This window comes from Orbicella franksi, chromosome 3, assembly GCF_964199315.1.
Source record: "Orbicella franksi chromosome 3, jaOrbFran1.1, whole genome shotgun sequence".
NCBI classification, from domain to species: Eukaryota; Metazoa; Cnidaria; class Anthozoa; order Scleractinia; family Merulinidae; genus Orbicella; species Orbicella franksi.
Genome location: NC_138147.1, coordinates 15,925,974 through 15,942,369, shown reverse-complemented (window position 1 = coordinate 15,942,369; position 16,396 = coordinate 15,925,974). Strand labels below are relative to the sequence as shown.

At 38.8% G+C, this 16,396-nt stretch overlaps 1 pseudogene; it reads right to left on the bottom strand.

Moving 5' to 3' along the window:
- Positions 1 to 13,208: 13,208 nt before the first annotated feature.
- On the bottom strand, positions 13,209 to 14,583 carry LOC145481496 (uncharacterized; annotated as a pseudogene).
- Between the last annotated feature and the right edge of the window lie 1,813 nt (positions 14,584 to 16,396).

Genomic DNA, 16,396 nt, shown 5'->3' with positions numbered 1-16,396 from the left:
ATGTCTTGCCTGTGAAATAGACAGAAATGAAATGATGTGTTGGATGCAGGACGCGTGGGGTATGAGTGTTGAATTGAGTTTTCCTGTGGTACAATTGGGCTACGCTCTAATTAGATGTTGTAGTTAAGCAATATGAGTTATAGCTTTTTATCCTTACTTGGATTTGTGCGCTTGGTCTGAAGCATTTCTCTTGTTGTTGGCAGCATAATTTACCTCTGAATCCATTTTCAAATGTGGCTACTTGAGCATGTCGCTTATCGCAGCATGTAAACATACGGTTATTTCAACCAATCACAATTCCAGATGTGACAACAGCTTAGTTTGTAAGCCAATGAGAAGGCCAAATTTGCTGCCGGGAAAATGTCGCGGAAACTCAGGTTGCATCTTGCCATCTTGCTGGATTGCCACAGTAGCATTCGTGCTAAATTATTTAGTATTTTGGTACAATATGGCGAAACGAGGTAAGAAACAATTATTCCCTGTTTGTTAATATTCAGTGCTACCGAATGCATAGATCTTTGCATGTTTCCTTGTACTACTAGATCACAGTGTCCTTGAAGAAGGCGAGGAATTCAGCGATGTGGAGATACAAATTACGAATGGTGTGATTAAAGGGTAAGGCACCACTCTTTCATAGACTTCAGATGTTATCTTTCGGTTAAAACTCATGTTTTCTGAAAATAGAATTGCAATAGTAAGCCACGACTATTCTATTTTAGGTACCACAAGTTTGGAATTAAGCTGCCCATTGGCTGCACAGTGACAGTGGAACAGGAAGATGCAGACACGGCCAGAGATTCCTATGCACTTCTCTGCAAAGTGCCACATGCTTTGGATGATGAAATATTGGACACGGTCATGAAAAGTAAATCAAGGCGAATGGAATACAAAGTGAGAGAAGTAGTGGGAAAGCCTCTCGGCCGTGTCCAATATTTTCTTAATAAAACTTTCGTCCAGCTACTCGAGGAGAGACGAATCAAATCAGTTCACGGGTTAGTATGCTGAGAACAGTTTTTTGTTGTATATGGATGGGAAAATCCCCAGTCGCTGATGATCTTGCCAAGAGGTGATCTCTTCTTTAGTTCTGCATCATTATTCAATATTTTTAGCCAGTCATCTTTCTTTTGAAAACCTATTTTTTACTGACATTGGCATACATCAAAATTGATATTTCCCTGGAAATCTTCAAGTCTTGTTCCGTGGTTAACGAGCTTGTGTTTCTTTGTTACAGTCATGTCACTGGTGAACCAACAGTCAGTAAAAAACCGCCCACCACCCAGAAGTGGAAAAAAACAAACAGACTGGTGGAGGGGCTGTAATCCCATGTATGTGGGTTTTAAAAGTGACAAAGGAATTTGCAGATAGGGTTGAAGGCATCGTAAGGTCTCATCTGCCAGATGTTGAGGGCCTTGAGACGATGGAAGTGCAGGTTTCCAATTAGTACTTATAAGTAATTCTTGTAATGATATGAGTTGGTTGCTTTCATCAATTACTACTCCTGCCCCTCTTTGTTATTATCCAATAGTCTTTCTACACTACAGTAAGTTGTGACTGATTCATCCTGAGAAAAACAAAGAGACTTGTCTGTACACATTCAATGTATTTCCTTGCTTATTTATTATTTGTAGTTTTTTTCATCACAGAACATATGAAAATCAGTAAAAGCAATCATAAGAAAGCCATTTAGTGAAAGGCTGGATTATCAATCAATGAAAACTGAAAACATCTACCCTTACATGTTTTCTAGTTGTGATCAAAAGTTTCTTATTTTCAGTTAACACAGTGAGACAAAAAAGCCAAAGAAGTGAAGAGAGATGAAGGACAAAGAGAAGAGAGCAAGGACGGATGACTTGTTTTTGTTCCTGTTTCTCGTTTTAATAAGTAGTGATATAAAGAATGAAGTGGTGTTGTTTATCAGTGCACATTTTTTTATATATATTTTTGGTCGCAGTAAATAATTTTAACACTGAATCAACTACAAATTTATTGCATGGTTTTGAATATCTGTGGAACATAAAAGTTGAATGACATAAAAGTTGAAACATAAACATAGAAAAGTGTACCAGTTTTGGTGTTCAATAAATTCGTATCTTTGAATTACTTGAATATTCTTTGTGGGATTTTCTTAAAACAAAAATACCTGCCCTTGTATTATATTTCACTTTTTGGGCTATGGGTTACAGAAATTCATTGCTGGTTTCATACGTGTTTGTATGTCGCAAAAAAGTCTCTCTTGCTTGAATCGTTTTGAAAATTAACCAGAAAGTGAGTTATTTGTTAATTCTCCCCGCTTTATAACAGTTGAAATTGGCCAATGCAACGCATTTTGAATTTCGGAGTTATGGCGGAACATCAAAACGTACTTGCAATCCTCGATTGATCGAACAACGCCCCCTTCATTAAGATTAAGTCGAATCAGTTCAATATAAGTCAAATCAGTTCAGTATATGTAAGGGTATGCGATTCCACTAATTAGGGAACAAAAACGGAAATAAACCCAGAATTCTTCAAAGTAGTCTCTCTTAAGCTCTATTAAATCGTGCTGGCTGCGCCTTTAATTCTGATGTGGTGATTTGATCAAGCTAATTGCTAGCCTTCTTTAAAGTGCCTATAACACGAAAAAATTTTTTGCGCTTAATTAAATCTCTGTACGGAATTGGGGAAAATGTCGCAAAAATTTTTTAATTCGATTCAAACCGCGATTTTTTATGATTTTTTAAAGATCGGAAAAATGGCACTTTTTCAAAACACGACCGAGTCACAGAGTCACTGAAAAGGGTCTGGGTATAGCGAAACTTGTGACGTCATTCCAGGCCATTGATCGCTTTCTTGTTTGGAACCGCGTTTGCTTCGCTTCGGAAGGTCAGAAATCTTGAAAATGCCAGATAAATGCGTTGTTTTCGGCTGTAATAATAAGCCAAGTAAGGCAGAAGGTATTTCGCTTCATCCCATACCTTTTGAAGGGGCTGATGAACCGCAGAAGCGAAAAAGAAGAAAGCAATGGGTTGACTTCGTAAAATCTAAGCGTGCTCATTGGGAGCCCACGAAGTACTCGGCAGTGTGCTCAAAGCATTTCCGAGAAGAGGACTACGAAGTAATGTTCCCTGGATTGACAAACGTCGATATGCAAGCTAGAATCGCTGGACGACATTATAAGTACGTTTGAATATTCAAACTTTTGTTGAGTCAAATAACAGTTCTTTTGACGAAAAACTAACCCTCAGTACTCTATCCCACACACAAAACAACGTGAGAGTTTATACTGGAGCGACGCTGGCAATGGCCTGGAATGACGTCACTAGTCCCATTCTCCCGAATGCTCGGTCGTGCTCTTAACAGCGCCAACTTTAAAAATTCGTAAAAAATTTGGGTTTTAACCGAATTCAAAAATTTTTGCGACATTTTTCCCAATTCCATACAGAGATTTGATTAGGCGAAAAAAATGTTTTGGGGTTATAGGCACTTTAAACTCTTTCAAGACCCTTTCAAAGAACTCAAAAACAGAGTTGCCTTTCAAATCCTTCTTTAATTAATACAAAATATACAATGTCACAATTATTTACCTTACTGTTCGAATAATATAAATGGACAGAACGACTCGCTGAATCTCCCTTCGTCCGCCATCTTGGAACTACTGCTTTGTTTTGACACGTGACACTCGAATCGCAACGCGAATTCTCATTGGTTCAAATGCGAGTCACGGCTGTCCTAATATATTGGGATATTCCAGACTGCTAACAGCTTTTTAAACCTTCATAGCTCAGGGCCAATTCAAGGGTGAGATAACCAAACAGTGATGGCTTGATGTAAATGCTTAGATGGAGGCCTTACCCAGGCTAGCATCCATACAGGCCTCATGTAATTAAACAGGCCCTTGGTACTTTTCATTACACTGGTCAATGGTTCTTTTAGTTTCTAAATAGATGACCAATTTCTGCCAACATGCAACCTCTATGACTTATAAATAAGTTGAAAATTATTGTCAATTCCAGAAAGGTTGTACATAAGAAACTTACAACTTAATGAATAACAGCTCCATGCCAATCATACAGGAGTACAGTGTTCATTGAAATTTCTTTCTTTCTTCTTTTGTTTAAAGGACAGGCTGAATGTGTTGTCCTTTGATGTTGTCTGGATCCACACTTACAGGTTCTCCCACTGATGAGGGTTCGAGTTCCATCACTTAGCTCTGCCACACCAATGACTTGTCTTGCTGCAGTTACCAGGTTGGGGTCTTCTTCATTGTCTCCATCATCATCATTATCATTATCTGTATGTGTGTGGGACTGCTTGCCTTTTTACCCATTTCTTCCTTGCCTTCTGCTCCTCTGCTCTGGCCACCTTCATCTGAATTCTGATCTTTTTGGGGTCTGTTCTCCCCTTTTCTATTTCCATCATGCATTCTTCAACTTCTCTCTGTGATGGATGGTATGACTGGCAACTGAAGTCTGTCATACAGGTCGATTATCCATTGGTAAGACTTGCCACGGGCTTCATAGCACCACGTCATGTTCCCTTGGCAAAACCCACAATTTGTCAAAGTCGTGTAGTGTAATTGAAAAGAAACTACCAGTCCAATAACAGGAAACCCTTTACTTTTTTTCCAGCCTTTTCCAATTGTGTTGTTCCAAGAAATATCCATACCCCCCAACAATGGAAGGTTTTATTTGAAACCCCCACCCCTCTGAACATTCAATTTTAGATTCATACTTCCCTTTAAAAGTTTTGACTTTTGAGAACCCCCCTTTCCACCTGAGAATTTCTAATGAATTTTCTGGAACCGCAAATGTGTAAGATAAGATTCTAATATCTAAGTGAACTTATTTTTACTTCTGTGGACTCATTTCAGTGCAACCAATTGGCATGCATGCCTACAACAAAAAATATAATTTCAACAAGATCATATAGCAAAATTAGGCAAACAGAGAATTATAACAATGGAGCATCTTCCTACAGATACGATTAAATAATTCTTACCTCCAAAGATTCTGATCCTTAGCTCAGAAATCTGGCAGGACACTGAAGTGGGCTTCGCAGAGGTTGGAGTGACCTCTACTCATGGTAGGGTGGATGACATTGTCAGCATCTCCTGCACGGCATTCACATTCCAAACGATACACCATCTGGTGGAAATCACATGTTAGCTTAGCCTTCGTCTTGTAGGCCTGATCTTCATGCTGGATCTCCTCATCCTCATCACATCTCATGCAAGAACAGACAATGTTTTCATGGAATCCCCAAGATTCGCCTTCGTCCTATTCATGAATATCTCTGCACCAAGAGCTCTCATTCGCCGAGCATACTTTTGGGAATCTTCACATTGCTGCAGACAACAGAAGTGGCTAACACGAGTACTTGTCAAAAAACTATCACTCAGACAACCACAACCAGCCTTATATCGATCACATTTGCATTTCAACCACGACACAAGAGGAAAAATATCTTTGTATTTTCTCTTTATGTCTGCTGAGAATTCCTTCTTCTTGGTCTGTCAACTAGTTGGTGTGGGCTCTGCCAACATGTCCTCCACACTTGAACACTTTGCCATCTGGATGGTACTGTCTGATGGCCTTTGCAGCACTGGAGTTACCATCTTGCCACACAACTTCCACTTTACAACCCTCATCTGCAGCTTGCTTGTAACATTCCTCTGCAAGAATCCCCTCCATGGACTTTGCAGTTCCTTCAAACAACTCTTTGTTCACCACAGTATCTTTTCCCCGCATACACTTGTGTCCATACTAGAACAATCCCCCAGTCAAATAATTTTTTTACAGTAAATGACCCATTCTTACTAAAATGACCATGTGTATGCCTCATGCCATCTGATGTGACAACAGCCCTCTCCCAACTGCCCAACTCTCCTTCCTCTTTTGCTTTCATTCTTTGCTTTTCTTCCTCGCACATCTCATTCAGAATATCTGTGATGTGTGGATACACCGGTTTAATTGTATCGTAATGAGGATTTTTGGAAATGCAACTGATCCCCAGACACTGTTTCAATGTCCTTGAAAACTTTGCATACCCATGTCCGGTAATAAAGAATGCCACAGCCGGTGCATGGCCTACAACTGTTCTCCTTGATCCTTCAACAAAAGCAGATCCATTGAAATTCACTGTTTACATACTACAGTTACTGCAGGCAAACGACACTTGCAAGGATCCTCCAAGACCGCTAGTTTCCACTTAAGTAACTACTAGAATACCTATAGAAAATAAGAGGAAAAAATATCTTTAAGCTTACATTACCATTCAGAAAAAAATTGCTCATAATTTAATGACTACACTTGCGTTTATTGTAATAGTTGTTGATGCCTGAGGGTTTGCTGGTTTGGGACAGATTTTTACAAGCATAACATTTGTTATTGGCTTAGGCATTTACAAGGAATAGTCAAAGACATCTTCACTTCACAAAAAAGTCCTTTCAAACAAACAAAACAAAGTTTAGTGCATTTCTGAAATATAAAACATCCATTGAACAGCTGACTGATTTGGGGAAAATAAACACAATCTTAGCCATGAAAAGCATTTGTGAGAAATTCTCAAGAAAATTAATTTCAACGAAATATACTTTTGACTACCTGATTGAGAGAACTACAATCACATATTGTATTTCACAAATAATAACACTGGTTTGAAGAACTAAGGTACGGTGAGTGTGATAACTTCAATCTTAGACAAATACGAGCCTAAAAAGTCCTGCTGCCATTTTCAGCTGTCGGTGTAATTACTTACCGTTGCAGTCTTTTGTTGAGCACTTTGAAGTTTCATTGATTTGGTTCACTGAATCCGTGAGCTATGTTGTCTCGCAGACGAAGAATCTTCGCTCCATTGCCTTTGATTGTTCTTCACACTTAATACTGCAGGCGACCACTTTTGAAGTTTCTTCATCTGTCAGGATGTATTCTGAGCCGGCTGATTCATCTTGACTTGACTCTTCTGAAGTAGCACAGCCTTTGTTCAGACAATCCTTTAAATTTCTTGACACTAGCACTCTCTCTACTTCTTTCCGAGATTGGTACACAGATTTACCGGGGCTTTCAAACTGTACTTGCTTGTGTCCTCCTGATTTTTAACTTCTCTCTTTCCATTTTGCAGGGAGCATAAACTTCTTTCTGCTGCCTGCTCCTACACCCCTTGTGGCAGCTAACTTTTCTCCCCTTGCCTTCCTAATACTTTTCCAATCTGCTTTTGATAACCTTTTCTTTTTCTTTGGCCGCACCATCTTATTTCTCACTGGATATAACTCACATAGTAATTTTTGTTACGATCAGATTTCACAGCACACCTAGCAGCCAATAAAACAAAACTCCCGACCAGGTAGGGGAAAGTACAGCGGGATAAAATGTGGTTACGGCGATATTGAGAAGGAACTGACCAGCGGAAATAAAACCAAAATGGCGGATAGAAGTGTCCTGATGATCGTAGAACAATTGCGCTTCATTTCTCAAGGACAGCAACATTTTATTTGACTTTTACTGTTTCATAGAGAGCTGCAACCAAGAAATTTAGTTTTCCTAGAAAATTAACTGTCCTCTACCGTGGAAATTTGGCAGGCATTTACAAAAGGTATAGTTGGACAAATCCTAGTTTAGGTGAGGGGAATGAAGTAAGTGTTGGTTTCTCGCATGTGCACAAAGTCCAGTTACCTTCACCTGGTCATAACAAGAGCTTCATATACATTTTTCTAAAACCGAAACTGTTTGTCCTTTTCTTTCTCAATAACAAATTTTTGTTTTTATTTTTACTGATTTTGCTAATACAATGGAGAGAAATGCAAATCTCTTTCACAGACACAGGTTAATGATTAACTATAAAAACACTGTAGGAAACCCACTACAAGAAAAATGTCAGAACTTTCGAGTTTTTCATTCACTGAAGATCGATTTTGTAGGGATTTGGTGTCCATCTGTGACATCATTTTGCTCTTGGTGCTTGCCTAGATATGCCACAAAATACCCTGGGCAGGTACCTTAAGGGATCATTTTCAATGGGATTTGCAGATTGTTATGAAATACTTTAGATATTAAAGCTATGGTTAACGAGCACTGCCAAGTTGCATTCATCATGGCGTCCATCCACAACGCCAGGGAAAGGATATTTCCCATCTGACAACATGCAATTATAGCTCCTTTGTTGATGTGGCAATGTGAGTCAATAATGATAAACTGTTCAGAGTTCACAATAATAAGAAACATATGCTCATGCCAAACAATTACACTGAACGATCTTGACAAATTCTGCGCCTCTCAACAAATTTGCCACCTGATTTACAGGGTTGATGCCAAAGATGTCCACCTGAGATCTCAATCTTTGCACTCCACATTCGTCCCCTGCCATGGAAACAGCATCATCCACAATCACATGTATTCCTAAATGGTCAAGCAGGTTATGAATTTGGTTTCCTCTGATCATTGCTTCTCTCAGTGATGTTTTTCAGGATTCGGGAAGAAGGTTGCCAGAGGGCCATGCCAAATTGTTCTCAAAACACAGCTTGCCCATATACAGAGCAATAAACACACAAGCATTGCTCCCAGTCCTTCCCTCGATGTCTAATTGGGACTCACTGAAACTCCATTCAGTGACCCAGTCAAATCTGAAGAGGTGGATGCTCTGATCAATGGCTGAGCGGCCACTCTAGGTTTAACAGGTTGGTCTGAAACAGCTGTAGGGACTGAAATAGCTCAATCTGAAATAAGTTAGATTTGGTAACATAGTAAATGGTTTGAACCCAGGAGTATCAGTAGTTGGTATTGTGTGATCGTCTGGATGAGGTTAGTTTTGAAAAGAACTGTTGTTGGTGTCTGAGTTTCAACAACCTGAGCGGAAGTCATCTTCAGAGACAAGTGAATAGTGTTTCAGTTGATGATGTTATAAGTCTGGTCCATTGAACGTTATTGGTCAGTTTAGCCAGGATGGTATTGGCTGAAAGACTCGTGTAAAGTTTGTCATCAGTCATTGGTGGGTTTTGATCCATTGTTAGTCAAATTGGTCCGTTTTTGGCCATGTATTGTTAAGTCAGTCTCTTAGAAGTCCGTCTGTTGGTTTCATTTCCGTCGTGGAAACCCTTCAGGTGGTAGGAATATAGAACATTATTGTCCATCAAATATTTTTGCTGGCACCGATTGGTTTAACTATGTCATGTGACCAAATATTCACAGCTAAAACTACAGAATATCTGAGAATATTCCCCAATTTTTGAAACTGTGCACATTGTAAAAAAAGATTTGAAGAATAATAAACACAATACCCTCCATTTGGGGCAAAAATATGCTTGAATATTTGTCCTTGGACATAATCTGTTCCTAGAAACTCACAGTTTTCCTTGAGGTACACTCTCAGAAAACTGTTCGCCTCTCGCAACAGGTAATGTCCACGGGCAAATATCCTAGCATATTTTGGCGCCAAATGGAAGGTATTGTTTATATAAAGCCCGAGGTTGAAAAATTGTCCAGATCATCACACTAATCACAAGATAAAATTGTAATTGCCAAATTTAAAACACTTATCCTTTGGAAAGTGATTTTTCTCGTGGATAGCAATGTCCACCAATTAAGTTGGGTCCACCACAACAGTATGCCCTCTAAACCATCTGTTAGTCTAAACGGCCACATCTTCACACACACCTAAGTCTAATTTACTTGGTTTGGCCATGGAAGAGATGGGGCTAGCCATTTGCCTTGAGGGAGCTACATGTATTAAACTACAGTAGTCAATAAAGTCATCGAATATTATGGGCAGGTAAACAAGCTGAAGTTAGCTGGTTCATCTTCCTTTCTCAACAGGGTGGGATACTGGTGATAAAGGTTGTTCATGCAAAAGTACCTTGCTGTTGAGATCTAAGTTGACAAGCTTCCTCCATCATATCATCTGCAAACTGCTTCTGTTTATGGTGGTAGCTGCTCCACCAACTTTTGATTTGAGACTCTTTCAGCTCAGGAAGACCTGCATCCTTCATAGCTTTGATAGCATCTGCTGGATTGGCCCTTATCTGGGATGACCTTTGGTGATCATAAAACTGAATCATGATTTCTTTTTGTTCATTTGTGAATGAGGTTTCCTTTGCACCACTTTTTTCAGGGCAAATCCAGCTGCAGGCCTTAGGTCATTATTGACTGAAGCTTCATTTCAAGGTACAAGGACTAGTTCTTCAGGGGTAGCTGTAGAGAGCTGAATGAACTGTACAGAGTATGAATCACTTTTTGAATTTGTATTCACATCCACTGTTTGGTCTGATGGTTGCCACATGTCTTCTGTCACAATAGCACCTGTGGCTCCAGCTAACTGCACACATCCCATTGAAAGAACCTGGACTTGTGCCTTAGTTTTGCTGAGAGATTTTCCTTGACCAGCCAAAGATTGTGCCACAATACCACCAGCGTTTGGTCCATTGCAGGGAATCTTGAAACTTCCAAAAAGTGAGATGTCTTTAAGAGTTCCAATCTTCCCCAGAGCCTTTGATCGATCAATCACCAGTTTTTTGCATCTCACATTCTTCATGGTCTTAAGCAAAAAGACAGGTTTCATCTGTTAGCTACCCCTTTATCCATACTGTTCTCTATACATCTGTTATGACTACATTTGTCACTGGAAATACTATGTAGTTTGGCGTGCAAAGTTTTATCTCAAACCCAGACTGTTTTCTTAAATTATAATTTCCATGAATGGTTCAAATTAAATTACTATTAATGGTAATTTAAGTAAAAATGAGCCATCAAAGTTTCCATTCAAGATACTATAGTTTATTCCACTGAAGGAAATTTGGAAATATTCATGTGGATTTCTTGTTGGTAAATTAACTTAATCCATAAATGTCAATTATTTTCAGCGTCTTATCGTGAATGGTAAGTTGCACTACTCTACAGATGGATTCTAGAAGTAAAACATTCCAGTGAATTGTTGAGGAAGCCATGCAGGTTCAATAGCATGCTTAAGGCCATATTACTGCACAATTAAAAATAGCCATTACACCAAGCTAAACACGCAAATTTTAATGACACAATAAACTTGGATTAAGGTCACTAGAAGTAGGAGAAATGGGAAACTTGTTACTTAGAGCCAGCAATAGAAAATCAGTTATAGAATGATGCAAGTTGCCATTTTAGAAATTAGAGTTGTGTTGGTGTTCAATATTTGCAAATAATTGTGATCCATTAGCAGTGGCAGATCTACAGGAGGGGCCCACCTCCCCTTATTTTGGGTAAAAAAAGAAATCACAGAAGAAAGGAAAGCCATCTGGGGAAGCAAAACAAAACTGGGCCCCCCTCGTAGCTCAAGGTCTGGATCTGCCACTGATAAATACCAAGTGTTTAAAATATGACAATGGTCTGAATATAATTATGGTCAATTGTTCAGGGGTTTCATTGACATTTTTAGTAGAAAGGCCACTGGTATTAGGAGATGGGCAAACAACTTTTAAAGAGAAATAATGGCATCTCCTTATCAAAGGGCAAATCATAATGCATGTGTGAAATTAGAGAGTAAGAGCACAATATGACCACAAAGGCAAAACATAAATGCATACCAAAGGACTTAATAAGAGCAAGAATATGGCCTCTGATCAAAAGGCAAAACTGCATGAATGAAAACCCATAAAAAGGGTTGTTCGATGAAGTAGTATGTACTAATTATAAATCAACTGTATACAATAGTTGTCTGATGTGTAAAACAAAGATCCAAATAGTTGTTCATAATGTTGTAAAGTGTCATAAATGCAAGCTAACCAGTTTTTGTTATTAAGCTCCTAGACACATCAGTAACAATTTATTAGTCCTTACCAATGACTTGAACTATGAACACATTTTTATAGAAGGTAGCAGATAAAGTCACTGATTCTACTGAAAACCAACTACTAGAATATTTTTCAATCGGAACCTTACGGTTTACAGTCAGTGACAAAGTCATCTTGTAAGCTGCAAGACAGATATTTAGAACATAATATACAGGGACCACTGAGCATCATTTGACTTGGGGTATTACCAAGCACATAGTGAGTGAGATATGGTCGTAAATAATTTGACACTGTACTTAGAGCTTCAGAACTGCTGAATGTTTGACTTTGTCATTTTCAAGCAATTGATTATTCATCAAATGGAATCTATATCAATTACAAAAATCTCGTATGGGGGACCTTTCTATAGCTATGCACTATTGTGCTAGGAGCTTTGCATCCCCTGGTATGATGCATGGCAATTTGAGTTTAAAAATTGTTACAGTTAATAACCAATAGGCTCTATTTATTAGATCACAAGAAAAGCTAAAAGAGCTTCATACAGATGTATGTGATTAATTTGTGCATGTTCAGTTCAAAGAACATTGGATTCAATCTCAACATCATACGCACAACTGGATCATTCCGCCATTGTACACTGTCTTCCCTCTGAACTACTCAAGAGACGTCATGTTAGAAATTTAATTACCTGATAATGAATGCTATTTTTGTCAAAATAGCCATGTTTAATAAATTGTTACGTTCACTTCATTAAGTAGTAATTTCTTTGCTCTGATTGCATTAAGCATAAACTGTTAAGCAGTAGCTACTTGCACACTTTGTGAGCCCATTTTTTATATGCTACAAACGCCCAAGCTGCACAAAAAGGGAAACTGGACTCTAAAATTAGTGCAGTAAAAGTGGAAATAAAAGAAATGAGGCTGAATATGCCTTACGATGAGAACAACTTGAATTAAAAAAGAAAGACCAGGAGGAAAAGAGTAAGAATGATGAAGAAGCAGCTAAGAGACAAGAGGACTTAATGAAGATGATGGTGTAGCAGAACCACATTATGTTGCAAGTGATTAGCAAGCTTCTTCATAAATAAGCTTATTTAATGTTGTGTTTGTCATTTAACCCAACAAGAATTGTACTTTCGAAAATGTCAGCTTTCATGCTTGATTTTTTATTGCTGTACATGTTTGTTTTTAGGTACTAAACTTTGATTGTTAGTATTTGAAGTGTTATTGTAATTCCTTGTCTCTTTAATGAAACAGTTATGATTCTGTGACAGTTTTCCTTAACAGAGTTTAAAACATGTAAGCATAAACCTTATTAATGGGATCATTCAGGTTTAAGAGAAGTATTCATGTACTGTAGGAGGTGTCAGCCCCCCCAAAACTCTGATGTCTGAAGTCCATATAGAATGGAATGTTTTTAATGCTTTTAATAGTAAAACATGTTGTAGTAGACAAAAAGTCTTTTATTGTTGTGAACATTAAGATACACAGTTATGGTCCAGGAAAAGAACTTGTTCACTGCTGGGGGCTCCAGACCTAGTATTTTGGAATGTTTTAATTTTTTTTATGATAAGACATGAAAAATAAGCACTTGCTGTTTGTGAAAAATACTCATTTACTGTTGTGGGCTCCAGACCAAAATAGGCACATGTTTGGTTTCCATACGTGCATGTTATGGCATTTCTCATTAAAGCACATACTATGTACTTTTTACCGACTGTGCTCAGACCTATCTTGAAATTGCTTTTGAAATCCAGAGCCTTGAGAGATTTGATTACATCTCCAAAGATCCATTCAACTGAGGTTTGCACTGGGCTGATGGACAAAGTAAAAGCTTCCATTCCTGGGGTTAATCTTGCATCCCTAAATGGTGCCTGTAAGTGGACCCTTTAGGGATATGCTGGATCCCCATACAAACACGTGTCCTGACCAGTAGGAGATTAAGCGTGGTTCTCCAAATCATCCATGAGACCAGAATCTCTGAGCATGCCGGCATCATGATGTTTACCTGCTGAAACAGCCTTTAGGAATATGTTAGTGGCTGAAATGTACAGTTTACAAGAGGAACTTCATCAGTTATTTGGTGAAGGGGTGTGGTGGGGTGGGGTGGGTAACATCTATCATGCATGGTGCTTGTTCCTCTTCACTCTTACTCCTGGACCCCAACTTAATTCACCACTTGTGTTCGATATAGCCTGTACAATAAAAAAATATATCAGATTCCACAAAGCATTTTACATCAACATTTAATTCTTCAGTGCTTCTAAAAGTGCATCTAATTTAGTCCAAAGTACAACTCGGTGATAAAGTGCCTGCTTTAATACCTACAGGTCCATACAAATTGGCTATCAATCCATTTAGTATGGTCACTGATTGAAACTTGAGCGAATGGACTCTCTCTTGTGGCCATTGTAAACAGTACTCTGGTTTTCGTTCAGCCTGCAGATTGGGCGAACAGTTCCATCAACAAACCCGAAGCAGTTCTCAAGTGGAGCTCCTTTTGTCGCTATGGTGTCGTTGTACCTCTGCAGTGCAGCAGGACTTAGTAGCAGGTTATTCCACTGAGTTAGTCTGTGTCCATGGGCCTGAAAGATGTAATCTACAACTTGGTTTGTGACCATACTGAGGACAGTAACTGGTCTCCCAAAGTGATATATCATATCACTGTAGTGGCAAGGGAAACTTGTTCGCTTTAGAACCATACATAAGCCCTCGATACCATCTTCCTCTTATCTCTGGGTGCAGGCAAAGGTGTCTCAGTGGCAAGCCAAGAGCTTCTGCTAAAAGAGGAATATTGCGCTTCTCTACTCTGAACTCCGATTTGCACTTGGCTTCTTTCATGTTTTCTAAATCAAATCGATCAAAGCATCAGGAAAAATCCGGATTTCTGGAAGTGTTTTCTTTGAGAAGTAGAAAAAGCTCTTTGTTTGTAATTAGGCCTTGGCTATGGCTTATTAAGGTCATATCTCTTGCATCTTTTAGCAAAGACATGTCAACACAGGAAGAAGTTTGTGTCTCAAAAACGACTGCTTAACCTTCCTATTTCGGGCCAAGAACAAAGGCCTTGATCCAGTCCTATGCCGCTTCTTTGCTGTTCGTGTTGTCAAGAACATCTGGTGCGTAAGCTCTCTAAACTCTGAACTCTGCACACTTCATTTGAAATTCCTAAGGTCCGTCATGTTAGTGCAAAAAGGCAATGGCTACTATGTACTAAAATGTGGTACGTAAACCTTAAATTAATTTTTGGCATCCAGACCTTACAAGATCACACAGGGAAGATTATGTGAACAAATTCATCATTAGCATAAAAACATTAGAGTGAGGGTTGATTTTGTAAGGGAGTTCATAACTTTTCAACATGCAGTTGTCATATATCAAATATAAATACACCATCAGAAGAATCGTATTCCTCCACTCCCTCTGTATCACCTAATAAAGCTTCAGCTGATGAATCTTCAACTGAACTCTTGTCAGTACTAGAGCTGTCCTAGCATTAAGGGACTTTCGTTTAAGGGTCCATTTATCAGTCTTGAAGTAAAAAATTTGGTTGCTCGCCAAATTTGAGCTAAAAAAGTTGAAAACTTGATGCATGCGAACTTAAAACGTGCGCCTAATTTCTTGAAAATCTAGTTTCAAGATGTAGAGCAACACAGGTTCAGAGACGTTCTTCTGGTTGAATGAGATTAAAACAACAAGGCGTGAAAGTAATTACCTGGGTATACAAGCAAACGACTCAGTGTACTTCATGACAATAGCATGCAAATGCTGACCAGACAAGATGTCAAATACTGTTCCGCGTGGGAATTTAATGCTACATTTCAGTTCTACCAGGTAGCGCTGTTGGGTCGCTCGCTCTGAAGGTAAGTTCTTACTGTAGAATTGGAGGTATTTCATCCCAGTTTCCGGAGTTTTCATTCCTCTGACTGGTAAATTGTATTATGAATAGGCCAAACCAACGTTAGCAATGCCTAAACAAATGAAAAAGGGGACAGAGGTAACCGGGACAAATACGATGAAGAATAAGACACAATGCCGAACGTACAAGGCAGGGAAGGAAGCAAGTACCACTGATTCTAGTGAAAATCCTAAGGAAGTCATGCTTCTTGAGATGCGAGCAGCTGGGTAAGAATGGTAATAAACTGGATAGGAAACAATACAAATTGCTTTCTGGTCCATATCATCAGTACTGACAAATAGAGCCACAAAATTACCGCCACACAGTTGCCAGGGACAACTTCTGGTGTGGGATTTGTTTTTCCCCATAACATTTGCCAGCTTTCATCTCTCCTTTGCTCTCCATTGATTTCCTCAGACTCGTTTACCTCGTTGTCATCGCTGCCTTGCACAGTCTTTGGTGAAAGCTTCATAAAGCTTGAAGAAACCATTTACGCCACCTCCAAATCCTCTCCTTCCTTGAACTGATGCTGCTTATTATAGGACCCTTTGTCACTTGCAGCAAGTTTGTCAGCCCAATCCTTGTCAAAACAATTTCCTTGTTTCTTTTTCTTGGTGAATTTTTTTTACAACAGCACTACAACTACTAATTACAGAAGTGATAACTATTTACAACAGTAATACAACTACTAATACAACTTACTCTAATTAACAGAACAATGCAATTACACATGCTACTCACCATACTAAAATTTGCATGAAAGTGGTAAAA